Below are 13,233 nucleotides of genomic sequence, written 5' to 3'. Positions count from 1 at the left end.
TATTTTGACATTTTTGCCTTACTATAGCCTTGCCGTTTTTGTCATTTTTTTTTACATGTATTGTTATTGTGTTTTTTGGCCGTCCATTTTTGCAACGAACTATGCTATGGCATGTCTCAGCGAGGTAATTTATGCTGTTTTGAGGCTTTTTCAGCTGTTTTTGGGACATGTCATTTTTTGACATTTTTGCCTTACTATAGCCTTGCCATTTTTGTCATTTTTTGACATGTATTGTTATTGTGTTTTTGGCCGTTTTTGCAACATACTATGCTATTGGCATGTGTCGGCACACTATTTTATGCTGTTTTGAGGTGTTTTCAGCTGTTTTTTTGGACATGTCATTTTTTGACATTTTTGCCTTACTATAGCCTTGCCGTTTTTGTCATTTTTTGGAAAGCTATTATTATTGTGTTTTTTGGCGTTTTTGCAACATACTATGCTATGGCATGTCTCAGCATGCTATTTTATGATGTTTTGAGGTGTTTTCAGCTGTTTTTGGGACCTCTCATATTTTGTCATTTTTGCCTTACTATAACCTTGCCGTTTTTGTCATTTTTTGACATGTATTATTTTTGTGCTTTTGGTATTATTATTGTGCTTTTGGCCGTTTTTGCAAAAAACTCTCTTTGGCATGTCTCAGCACGCGATTTTATGCTGTTTTGAGGTGTTTTCAGCTGTTTTTGGGAGTTGTCCATATTTTGACATTTTTGCCTTACTATAGCCTTGCCGTTTTTGTCATTTTTTTGACATGTATTATTATTGTTTTTTGGCCATTTTTGCCAACGAACTATGCTATGGCATGTCTCAGCACGCTATTTTTATGACGTTTTGACGTTTTTTCAGATGTTTTTTGGACATGTCATTTTTTGACATTTTTGCCTTACTATAGCCTTTCCGTTTTTGTCATTTTTTTGACATGTATTATTATTGTGTTTTTGCCGTTATTTTTCAACATACTATGCTATGGCATGTTTTGGCACACTATTTTAAGCTGTTTTAAGGGTGTTTTCACCTGTTTTTGGGAGTTGTCCAAATTTTGACATTTTTGCCTTACTATAGCCTTGCGCGTTTTTGTCATTTTTTCAACATGTATTATTATTGTGTTTTTGGCCGTTTTTGCAACAAACTATGCTATGGCATGTCTCAGCACACTATTTTATGACGTTTTGACGTTTTTTCAGCTGTTTTTTTCGGACATGTCATTTTTTGACATTTTTGCCTTACTATAGCCTTGCCGTTTTTGTCATTTTTTTGTGTATGTAATGTATATTATTGTGTTTTGGTCATTATTGCAACATTTATGCTATGGCATGTCTCAGCAAGCTACTTTTATGCTGTTTTGAGGTGTTTTGAGCTACTTTTGGGACATGTCATAATTTGACAATTTAGCCTTACTAGCCTTGTCTTTTTGCTGTGCAACATGCTGTATCATGGTGTTTTTTTTTTTTTTTTGCCGTTTTGTGTAAATACATGTCATAGCATAGAATGTTGCAAAAAGCCCCGAAAGACCATGATTTAGCATGTCAAAAAAACACTTCATGTCAAAATGCTGTTTTGAGATGTTTTCAACTGTTTTTGGGACATGTCACGTTTTGACATTTTTCACCATTCTATAGCCTTGCATTTTCAGTCATTTTTCCCACATGTTATATCATTACGTCTTTGGCCTTCTTTGGCCTTTTTTTCACATGCTATACTATGACATGTCTCTATGAGGTATAATCAGTGGGTCTTTTTTGGAAATGTCAAAATTTTAGATTTTTTGCCACACTGTACTACACAGTTTTTGGCCTTTTGTTCAACATGCTATGGTATTGCGCGTGTCTACGAGCTCTTACAAGTGTTTTTTTTAGTTATTCTTTGTCATGTCAAAATTGGAGATTTTTCAACTTAGTTGACTATGTGGGTTTTCAGCCCATTTTTTGGACATGCCATATTATGATGTTTTGGGCCTTTTTTGGCCCTTTTTTTCCCACGTGTTATTCTATGACATGTCTCCACCAGCTATAATATGCAGTTTACATTTGACATTTTTAGCACGTCATATTTTTTGCTATCCTTCAGTATGGGGTTTTCAGACATTTTTTCTAAATGCTATATTATGAAATTTTTGGCCTTTTTTGACCATTTTTCGAGATCCTCTACTATGACGCGTTTGTTAATATATGAATTTTGAAAAAATGACAGGCTGAAAAACAACATGTCATAGCTTGGAGAGAAAAGTCACACTTCATGTCAAAAACAGGGCTACATTCATATATATATATATATATATATATATATATATATGTATACATGGCTGAGAAACATCCACTGCAGCCTAGGGTGTCCTGATGCCAAGTGCGTACCCTTATGCTTGAACATGGTGTTTGTTATGGACAATCTGTGGCAATACAGAAGTCCAATAACAAAACAGCACTTGGGTTCAGATCGGGGGGGGCCATTCCTCCCAATCATGCCCCTCCAGGTCTCACTGTCGTTGCCAACATGAGCGTTGAAGTCCCCCAGCAGAACGAGGCAGTCCCCAGAAGGAGCACTCTCCAGCACCCCTTCAAAGGACTTCAAAAAGGGTGGATACTCTGAATTGCTGTTTGGACCATAGGCACAAACAACAGTCAGGATCCGTCCCCCCACACAAAGGCGGATGGAGTCTACCCTCTCGTTCGCTGGGGTAAACTCCAACATACAGGCAACGAGACGGGGGGCAATACGTATTGCCATCCCTGTCCAGCACCTCTCACCAGTGGCAACTCCAGAGTGGAAGAGAGTCCATTCCCTCTCGAGAAGACTGGTTCTGGAGCTCATGCTATGTGTCAAGGTGAGGCCGACTATATCTAGTCAGAACTTCTCAACCTCGCGCACCAGCTCAGGCTCCTTCCCCACCAGAGACGTGACATTCCACATCCCTAGAGCTAGCTTCTGCAGCCGGGGATCAGACTGCCAAGGTCCCCGCCTTCGCTGCCGTCCAACTCACGCAGCACCTGACCCCTTTGGCCCCTCCTATGGGTGGTGAGCCCAAGGGAAGGACGCCAACAGGCGCTTGCCATCGAGCCCCATCCCCAGGCCTGGCTCCAGGGGGGAGGCCCCGGTGAACCACGTCCCGGCGAGAGGAAACTTCTAACCATTTGTTGCATTCATCAGAAGGGGTCCGGTGAGCTACACTTTGTCTGGTCTCTCCCCTAGGACCTGTTTGCCATGGGTGACCCTACCAGGGGCATAAAGCTCCCGATAACTGAGCTCCTTGGATCACTGGGACATGCAAACCCCTCCACCACGATAAGGTGGTAGCTCAGGGAGGGGAAGTTAAAATTATATTCAAAATTAAATTCAGATTAATCTCCCAACCCTACGTCATAGTATACCATGTTGAAAAAAAGGCTAAAAACATCATAATATGTCCAAAAAATGGCTGAAAATGGCATAGTACAGTATGTCGCAAAACATCAAATTTTAACACGTTGAAACAATTGCTATATACTATACTATGACTTATTTTTATAAATATTTGAACAACATTCTATAGTATGATGTTTTGGTCATTTTTTGAATGACATTGTAGCGGAGTAGGCTAAGCTAAATTGTATGAAAAGGTGACAAATATTTAAATGGACTAGGAACACACAGAAGATAACATGAACATACTTAATAGCCCAATGTTAGGAGTCCAGTGTGTGTGAATACAGAGACATGAGGCAAGGTATGTTCAAATGATATATATTATAAATTCTCAGAAAATAAATCAACATAATTACAAACACGGCTGAAAAGCTGACAAGCAGACTTCTACCTGCCTCCAAGGGCTCTTTGGGATTCAGGTATTGTTTTGGTTGTCAAGTAGGACTGTGCTTTTTCTGTAATGGTGGGTAATCAGATGTGAGATCGTGAAGGGGTTTTATGATGGCAGAATAATCCTTAACAAACCTTCTGTAATACCCAACAAAACCAAGAAATTACCTCATTTCCTTTAGAGTTTTGGGTACCAGCCAGGATGTGAGGGCAGAAATCTTCTCGGGATCTCTTTCAACACCATGTCAAGACACCACATGCCCTAAATAACAAACAAATGTCTGGACAAAGATGAAATTTTCCAAAGACAGCTTCAGGCCAAACTTCTCAGCCTTTCAGCTTGGTAAGTACTTTCATCAGCCTTGCTTCATGTTCTTCAAGTGTGGATGAAAACACGATCGAATCATCAATAAAAACAAGAACTTCCTTCAGATTCATTTCTCCCACGCATTTCTCCATGAGACACTAGAAAGTACTTTGTGCTTTGGTTAGTCTTTGGGGTATCTGGTCAAATTCCCAAAAGCCTAAGGGACGCAAAAAGGAGGTTTTGGGTTTGTCTGCCTCCTCCATTTCAATTAGGTATTATCCTGATTTCAGATCCAGCACCGACAACCACTCAGATCCCAAAAGTGCTGTGAAAGCATCCGCGAGTTTTGGAAGGGCATTAGGCATCTTTGACAGTCTGAAAGTTCAATTTCCTATAGTTGATACAAAGTCGCACACTGCAGTTTTTCTTCCTTACCAACACAATCTGTGACGAAGAGGAGGGCTCAGACTCACAGATTACACTGCTTCCAAGAAGTTCTTGAGGGGTGTTGAAATACAGCGTCGATGTCTTGATGATGGATAGATCTTGGTCTGTGTTTCAATCATCATCTGACAATCTGATCTGGTGAGTAACTGTGAATAATTGTGAGATGATGCGATCTTTTCATTTAGTCAACAGTAGGAAGTCACCAAAATTGAAACTCATCTTTGGCCAGGGTCTGATGGAAAAGCACTCACCTCTGCAATAACAGACTTAGCAGGGATGACAACATATCATGATCAAATTAATCTGTTATGATGAAAGGCAACTGACAAAGCTGCTGTCTGGGAAAATCAACAACACACGCATTGACCATCAAGCCACCAGGCAAAGGGAAGGAAGACAACAACAGACCTCTCTGACTGCAAGGATTGTGTGGAGTGAAGTCCCTCCAAAACATCGTTTTTTTCCTGCTGGGATGGTTTATCCATACATTCTTGCAACACCTTGGTAACTTTCAGTTACTTGTCTGTGCCTGAGTTCAAAGATCTTCAATACCGCTCTGTACCCAAAGAGAACAGAATCATTAACTGGCAATTTCTCTTCCAAGAGTTTCTCAAAAACAAAATCAAGAATGTTGGTGCCAATGAGCACAAGAGAGTGAGAGAAGTCTTTACATTAGGTACCACCAAAGTAAGAGTGTGCATATCAACTAGCCTACCAAAGAACTAGGTAGAAAAGTGAGATCAAGCTGCAGTAAAACAAGTAGGGAACTGAAGTGACTTATGATGGGAAGTGGACTGGGGTGGAGACCATTTAGTGGGAAATTGACTCGCTACAGGCCCTGTCTGTCCCTCCGCAAAGGCTGCATTCAATTTGATGAGTTAAATGAAATGTTCTTCATGTCCCAGCTGTTTTTGTTGTAACTGTTTTTGTTCACGGGGTATTAGCTGGATGCTTTACATGTTGGTAATGTGCCCATCACGCACCTGAAGTCCAACGTTTGGGTTCTCTGCCTGTGTGGCATTGCTTTGGTTTCAGGCCGTGGATTACAGAAATCAGATGTTAGTGGCTCTGTGGTTTATTCATGTTTCTGACATCCCTGTTATGAAATGTATTCCTCACCACAGCACCTGAATTAAAATTAATATGTTGCTTAATGAACCCTGTGTTTCTTCAACTCTCTTCTGTAAATTGTCTATCCTCTTCGGTCAACAGGAGTAACAAAAGGGAGGAGGGTTGTATTTTTTGTTCATGCTACAAGTGTGGTATGACTGTTGTCCCGGCATCCACGACAGAGCTGTCTAAGAAGTTGTTGGTTTGAACAGACAGCTCCTCTCCATAGTCAATGCTGCTCCTTTCCTCTTCCAGGTGTTCACTGATCTGGCTCATCATGTCCTTCAGCACTTCTTCAAGTTTTTTCCTACTTTGTTTTGCCAATTTCTTCAGCTGATTGAGGTAGTTTGTTGTGCAACTGCTGCCTAGTGTGGCTGTGTGCTCTGTTGCTAAAGCCTTGACATAGGAGTTGACTTCAGGCTTAATGGGATGTGTATGTGAATATGGCAAAAGTGGTTCTAATGCTGCTAAAGCTGAATAATTTGTGAATTCAACAATCAGGTTTTTGTTCTGACTTGTGGATCATCAACTGGAACAATTTTCTTAATAGACCCATATTTTTTTAAACAGTTGAACATTTCCTCATCTGCTTCTGCGTTAGTAACACCACTAACAATGACAGACCTTGACATGCTCACTCCTGCGGAATAACATTCATCTTGATGTGAAACAATCTTTTAATCGGCAATCAAATTTATAAACACTTAAGTATTCACACTTATTGGGCTCCTGCCTATCTCACCAAATTTTGTAGTGAAGGAGGCTAAGCTAAATTGTATGAAAAGGTAGAATTGGGTGATTAATCAAATTTCAATTTAGATTTTGGTTTTGGCTTCCCTCGATTTTCAAAACAAGATAATTGAGATAAAACAATTATGTGCGGCATGATGAGTCAAACCATGTTGCACCCGCTATGTCTTTTAATACGTAAATCAAGCATGGGCTTTCCTTATGCTCTGTCGGTCCCACCGAGTCCAAACAGGTTTCAGTACAAAAACAGAGAGCCACAGCGCACTGCCTCTTGGTTGTTTTGAGACTTTGTGGTCTCATTTTGTTTCCAGACAACGCGTGTGCAGCGAGAGTGAGAGTACAAGCGAAACAAGCATGCGTGGGGAGAGCAAACGTGTACGTGTACGTGTGCCGGTGATGGTCTCAGTGAGAGGAACAGAGAGTATGACGAGAAACCAGCCCACTGCTGTTTTAAGTGACAGAAGTTAGCCTCAAAGTTAGCAAGCTGAGTTAGCTTCCCACTGGAAACAGACCAGGCTCTCTTAAGGCGGACCGTCAAAGTGGACCGGCTTTTCTCATTGTAGTGACAGTCCCAGCTGTTTCTAAACAGATAATAGAGAAATGTCTGCTGAGTCTCTTCTGAGTTAGTGAAACAATCATTAATCCCAATTCAACATGGATTTTGCTGCTATTGATACAGTAACTGCTATATATTGTTAAATTATATTAGTTTGGTTAGGTTTTATTATTGTGGGAATATAAACAAACTACAGTAAAGTGCAAGACATGTTACAGTTGTGACTGCTCATTTTTTTCAGTTCACTTGTAGGCCTATTTAAAGTTAAAGATCATCCAGTGTTACAAATAAACACCAGAATTAATGTTCAATCACTGCATGATGCACTAAAGGCCAATGAGTAATCATGTAAATAATCGTTAAATAATCTTGATTTCAATATCAATCAAAATAATCGGGATTATCATTTTTGCCATAATCGAGCTGCCCAATGAAAAGGTGACAAATGTTCAGATGGACTAGGACCACACAGAAGATAATAGGTAAGTACTTGAGAGCCCAATGTGTGTGAATACAGAGACACAGGATGCAAGGTAAGTTCAAATTATATATATTATAAATTTCTGACAACATAAACCAACATAATAACAAACAAAAATGAATATAGGCCTTTAAGTTCAGTCCATTGATTCCAGTATAGATGTGTTTGCTTCCGTTTTTTTTTTTTTTCAGTTCATTCAAGTTCAGTTCGGTTAGTTTCGGTTCATTCAAGTTCCAGAGTACGTGTTCCTACCACACTTTGAGGGAGGAGAGGACTCCAGTGTTGGCGGGTAGCTCGCCATCATCAACAGTCCATCCAAAAAAAACCTGACCTGGAGAGGTCATGAAGAATAATAAATCAATCAATATCTCTATTGTTGTTGTACAACAGCAAAATATTAACAAGATAAAAATCATGTTCATCAAAAGCAGAGGCACCTTTAAGTTAAGGCTAACATCAAAATATGCAATTACTCAAGTTATAGTGAGATAACTCAACAATATATTCATTTACAGGTTGAATAGAGTCAGTAACATCCACACTGAGTGGCAATATGGCTTACTGTGAAGCTAACAGTAGCTAACTCACTCACATACAAATCAATCAATGCATTGTCAACCGTGATGCTAACTGCTAGGCTAACAGCTTCTAACCAACATGAAGATTATACAACGTAAAATGAACAGTGGTAGCTGAAGCTAGCAGTAGCTTTAGTCCATACAGCCACAGTACGATGCTAACCGCTAACCGCTAAGCTAAGCGGGACTCAATAGCAATTGAACACACACACTATGCGATGCTAACCGCTAAGCTAGCGGGACACATTGGCAAACGAACACACAATATATGATCTGATAACCAGCTTAACTGGCGAGAACCTTTACGAAACATGCAGATATAACTCACCGCTGGACAAGGGTGAAAAAGTCCGCATGTGTGTGGGGAACACTGTGTGCTCAGGTCATAGATCCGTGGCTCAGGTGCGTTTGCGTTTGCCATGTTGTACCGGGGGCCTAACTGTATCAGCATTTGGACTGCGTAAATATGCCAGATTTTATTTAGCTTGTTTTATGTCTGTTTGTATAAATTTGAATGAAGTCAATCCAATGCATCTTGATCATTGTCATGATAATCATGCATCCCCGAATCCTTTATTTTGACCTGGAAAAAACTACCATTTGTTTATTAGATTGATCTGACAATTACCTGTGTGTGTGTGTGTGTATTCCTCAAAATTTCGAACACACCAATACACTGATTTACATTTTGTATTTGATTTTTATTATTATTATTATTATAGTAGTAGTAGTAGTAGTAGTAGTATATTGTAACTATTTATTTATTTATTGACCATTTATTTATTAATACATTTCATAAATATGTCATAATATAGTTTGTTCTCAAAAAATATAATTTACAATTCATACTACATTTTGTTGTTAAACATATAATGAAAAAAGTCATAGTACAGTATGTCATCAGAAATAATATAAAACAATCATAGTTTAGTATGTTCTTGGAAATATCATCAAATAGCTGTAGCTGACTCTTTCTGTAGTGTTAACTAGCAACAGTTAATAAGCTAATGTGCAAAAGTAAGATGTGATCATGGTTAAGATTGAGGGCCTTTCTCTGCTAACATTGTTATTTTCAGTGTAATGGCATGCTCATTTCATCATTGAGCTAAATCTGCACTATTGCTGCAACAGCCTCACAAATCCACGTGCATGTCAGAGGTTTTCTTTCTGATGCAAGATCTGCATTTTGTGTGTTTCTTTACTTTTTCTAATGAAGCACGTTGGCCTGTTTCTGTGCTGTGTCTACAACAGTTACTGTTATGTAAATATACCTTTCACAGCATCAGAAAACTGATGAGTCCTTCAAGTAGTCTGTGGATCTTTAAGTGAAATAGATCGACAATGTAACATTCATGAAACACTCTACACTTTCAGGAGGGGAAAAAAAAATCACAACTCTCTCATTTTAAAGTTGTTCGTGCCAATGGAAATTTGGTTCTTTTGGAATTTGTGGTCCCTGCCACGTGAATACATGGCTCTACCTATATTCCATGTCATTTCCTGTTATGGTCTCTGACTCTCCAGACCTCATTGTATGGACCAGGAAACCAGTATAATTACTTTCAGAGGAATTCATTCCCGAAGAATGTGACTCATCCTACCACCCCTAGACTTCAAATGAGCCATTACATCACCAGTGACTGGGAATTTCTTGACGCCACTTCACCCTTCCTCTTTTAACTCAGACAGGCAATTTACTTGAATTCATTACTGAAACTCAAGCAAACAACCTTGTGAAAACCAACATTAACACCACAGTTTTACCATCCAACATGTTGATCACACAAACAACAACACACCCTTCAAAAGCACTCAAAAAAACACACACAAAAAACCCTTGTTAAAACCCACACCACATTCCAAAACACCAGTAACAAACACAATCCCCTTTCAACAACCCAAAATCTACATGGCCTCAACCACACCTTAACACAATCACCCACGAAAAACCCACCCAACCATTTAAACAACCACAACATACCCAAAAAATGAAACACAAAACACCCACATACACAAATCTTCTTCCAAAACACAACCCTTTAGACCCCCCCATACAAGCAGTCACCTCACCATCCTTGAACAACTTTATGCCTCCCCACCCAGCTAACCAAAACCTCGCCTTACCAGGTTAAACCAATTTCAAATCTAATGGGTCACCAGGGCGTGGTGACAGTGCACATATTTTTGTGGCTTATCTTGTAGTACAAAAAACACTCCAGCTGACATACCCCAACCCGTCTAGGAAAACCCCCACATCTCACCCCCAATGAGATACACAATACCCAAATTGAAACTAATTCAATAAACCAAACCTCTATCAAAACCCCATCACAATCCACGCCAAACACACCAGAAATGCCCCAGAAAATACACTGTCATTTCCTTACGTGTTATCACCCAATTACACCCCCTTACACTATCAGTATTAACCTACTACTTCTGGAAACCATTCTATCTGTGTTGCGAAACCAAATCAAATCCCCCACTGCAAATTTCCCCAAATCCCACATCTTGTACCCCCAGAACTCAACCCAACATAGAAGTAATCAAAGCCTCACACACTTGACACCAAAGACAACATATTTTAGGAGGCCCTCCCATCCCTGTATGACCCCACCCCCCATCCCCACCCCCAACTGGGTCCTACTTCACGGTACAAAAAACTACGGCACTGCACCGACTTTCCATTCAATTTATGTGAGAGACAATGTCAACCAGTTCCCACTATCCACAGAGAACCCCCCAATCAAAAAAGTAGCATCACCAACTAGATCCCCAGTATCCTCACCCCCCCCATCCTCCCGTCAAACAACACCACATACCACATAGATCCCCAAAACCGTCACATGTTTCACTAGTTTTTCACAACTGAAAGTACTTCAGTGCCCAGACTATTCTATACCCCATAAGCCTGCACCCAAGCACTACACAAGATCAAACCTCCCACAAATGTATTTGGATTCAGTTCGACAAGGACCCCCATGTGTAAACCCACCGATTCACTCCAAGACCTGATAAAAGCAAACTTAACATTCAAAATCAAACCACCCACCACCACCCTCAACAAGTCCTTGATGCTAAATTCACCTGCAACCCCCCAGATAAGACCGAACACTTTCAAGGCCCAACTAGACCAACCCTGTTCCCCCCATCCCACTCCGCAGTCAACCCACTAAACCCGCCACCATCTGATGTACTCCCCACAACACATGCACATTACAGTGGGACCCCCCAACCCCACACCCATAAGTGTCCAACATCCTTTACACTGCAAAACCACAAAACTCCTGCCACCACCTAACCCACATCTCAACAAGGGCACTTATGGACCCCAATCATGCCTACACGTGAACTAACAACCCCCCCCCCCCCAACCCCCCAACCCCACCCCCATCCCTCTCCACCCCCCCAGCCCCGGAGGAACCTTTCTCAAAAAGTCCCTTGACCCCATTGCGAGTGGGGGGGGGGGTCCCCCCCCCCCCATGGCCTGTTTGAATAATACCCCCCCCCCCAGAGCAAGATACCCCCTAGACCCCCAACCCCCCCACAACATTGACCCAAAAAACATCCTAAAAAGGTCCTTTCCCATGGCACAACCCAATTCTTCTCCACACCTGCAACAGCAGCTCACATTCATAAACCACCCCCCCCCACCCACAACATCAAAACAAAGAATATGAGCCACCCCACCCCCCATTATCCCCCAACGCTCCCAGCCATTTTACTTCTGGGCTTTTTTTTTGTCAACAGTGAAAACCCCCCCCCCCCCCCCCCCATATACAAGTGATACCACCCCCCTTCATCAGCTACCCGCCCTAAACCCCCCCCCCTGCCCCCACCAACTCAAGGGGGGGGCTGTCTGTTCCCCTCACATCCCCTGGGGAGCCCATAGCCCTTCCCACTCACAACACATTTAGTGATCATGGCAAAGACCTATTTTAATCCCACAAGCCAAAAGACCTGAGTGGGCTATAAATCCCCCTTCCCAAAGTCTCGACCGCTAGCACCAACATTTTACATCATCATGAGGCGGGATCCAGGGTTGGTAGCGAGCTAGCTTGTGTTTTAGCTCCGATAGACATAGGTTGCTAGCTTTTGTGGCTTACTGAAACAAATCCGATACAAAACCAAAGGCACGGCGCCTATGCTATACTAGAATGAATACCTATAGACACCCTCTGCTACTGGGTATTTCCACACTCACTGCTAAACCCCTCCATAAAAAAACCCACCATGGTGACCCGGTCGATACCCCCCCACCCGCTTTGTTTTAAACTGTATGAGTCTTCCATACACTCCTGTCAGGCTTCGTTCTATTTATCTGCCTAACCAATGGCCATTAAAAATGCCTCAGATGACAATTTTTTTTGTTGTCAGAGCCGAAAACCATGCAGTATGCCCACTTCTTTAAAAGCCAGATGTGTGTTGGTGTGGTTTTGTATTTTTTTTCTATCTTTTTTCACTTTTATTAGCTTTACCACCAAAAATCTATGTGGCTCCTTGCTTTGCTGGTTTGACGAGTCATGAGGACAGAGCTACCCTGTCTGTGCTTGTTGTAATTAAAGAATATGTCACCCAGTGCACCAGTCTGGCTCTTTTCTCTTTTCTTTTTAATAGTTTTTGGATGGCAATGAGTTCAATGGCACAGAGGCATACGCTACATCTGGCTGTGAAGTCAGTACTTGTTAGCAGGATAAATTCTTTGTTGGTTTAGGCCTGTTGGTGGGATTTGTTGATAATACAATAAAAGATTAAATATGCCGGCCTATCCTTTAATGCAAAAACTGTGATGTTTTTTTGGGGGGGGAGAACAGAGCACTCAAATACTGCATTTACAGAGATGCTCTCTGGGATTGCGATGCTCTCTCATTAATCATTTTGTAAGATGAAAAATATACAAAACATTATTATCAGCACCAAACTCCCTGGGCTCGCACCCACTGAAAATGAATGTCATGTTCTATATTCATGAGAACCACAATGAGATACAGAAAGAATAGATATTTTATTTTGATTACTCCAGTTTTGCGAGATTATAAATACATTCTATGGACATAAACATAGAAGTAACAGGGCATCTTTAGTAATCTGTACAATGACACTGAGATAACAGATTTTTTTATGATGTATTTGGAATCAAACACCATTGTTTTTTGTCGATTTCGGTCCTAGTTTCTAGTGAAAAATGTGTTACAATATCTGGGCTGGATGCCGCCCC

The sequence above is a fragment of the Plectropomus leopardus genome, chromosome 9 (assembly GCF_008729295.1).
Source record: "Plectropomus leopardus isolate mb chromosome 9, YSFRI_Pleo_2.0, whole genome shotgun sequence".
NCBI lineage: Eukaryota > Metazoa > Chordata > Actinopteri > Perciformes > Serranidae > Plectropomus > Plectropomus leopardus.
Note: the sequence above shows the minus strand (reverse complement) of the source record.